A 1,468-nucleotide genomic window follows, 5' to 3' on the forward strand; every position below is an offset into this window, starting at 1 on the left:
ATGAGCTGAGGCTGGAGAATTGATTGAACCAATTAAGTTGGAGAACAGATATACCGTGTTTCAAAAACAGCTGTGTGTGTGTGTGTAGAAAGAGAGAGTGCACCAGGCACTGGCGGCTCACGCCTGTAATCCTAGCTACTCAGAAGGCTGAGATCGGATGGCAGTGCAAAGCCAAGTTGGGCAGTAAAGTCTGAGAGACTCCATTTAATCACTAGAAAACCAGAAGTGGCACTGGGGCTCAAAGTGGTAGAGCACTAACTTTGAGCTTAAGAGTTCAGGGACAGTGCCAGGGCCAAGAGTTCAAGCCCCATGACGGATTACACATGCGTGTACACACACGCATGTGCACGCACACACACACAAAGCATCTAAGTGGGGTTAAGGTAAAGTAATTCTAGGATTTCTTAAGATAATTAAGTTTGAGTGTCATAGGCTGTGTCTTAATTTAGACAACAAAGCATTTCTACTTTCATTTACAACTATGTTGGATTCCTGGGGTGACGTCAGAAATATCTGAACTCTTCCAGTTAGCTTAATTTTGATGTAGCTTTTGTATAATTATGGCAAATGTGCCAGTGAAAAGAAATGATGTTTTCAAAAAAATACCAAATGAAAAGGTCGTGGGCACTATGGCAGCGTGGGCGTGGAACTATTCTGCAGTGGCTACTCGGTGGCTGGCTGACTTGCCTTCCCTGCTGGAGCTCGGTGGCTGTTTTGAATTCTCAGCCTGCCCTTTCTTCAGCAAGCATTTCCCCTTTCCCTGGCCACTACCCTGGGCTGTCTGCTGACTGTTCCTTTTTTCCCCTCCGGCCTTCAGGGAGTGGCTCAGTCTCTAAGTCGGCCTGGTGGAGGGCTGCTCGTGTAAACTGATCAGTCCAGCAGCTCTTGCAATCTGAGCTCTCCACCAGCAGAGGGGACGTCTGAAATGTCCTTTAGGCAATGCAAGTACTCCCTGAGCTGGGCCTCCCGTGGACGTCTTTTACCTGAATGAATACTTTGGTTGACGGATCCAGAGATCCCTGACCTTCAAGTCCCCAGATTGTGGCTCAGTCCCAAACCAGAACTGGCTGTACGCCAGTTGTAATCGCTGTAATCTGAGCTCTCTGCTAGCAGAAGCTAGATGCTTTATATGCTGAAATGGCCCTTTTGTAGGGAAGCGGCTATTGCTCAGGCAGGGTTGAACCTCTCCCTGTCTTTGCCCGCTCTTAGACCCTGGGTGGTAACCCAGAACTCCTTGATTGCTGATTGTTCCTCGATTTCAAGCACCTCCCCTTGCCCCCCAATTATGCTCTGCTTCAGATCTTGCTTGGCTGAAAGTTACTTATAAGCAGTTACTTGAGATTGACCACTCTGATAGGCAGGCTCTCTAGCAGTGGAGGCTAGATGTCTATTTTTGGAAAGGGCCCTCCGGAGGAAGTGAAGCTACTGTCACTGGTCAGGGTGGGGCTGCCAGTTAGGAAGCCCAAGA

The sequence above is a fragment of the Perognathus longimembris genome, chromosome 16 (genome assembly GCF_023159225.1).
Source record: "Perognathus longimembris pacificus isolate PPM17 chromosome 16, ASM2315922v1, whole genome shotgun sequence".
In the NCBI taxonomy this organism is placed as follows: Eukaryota; Metazoa; Chordata; class Mammalia; order Rodentia; family Heteromyidae; genus Perognathus; species Perognathus longimembris.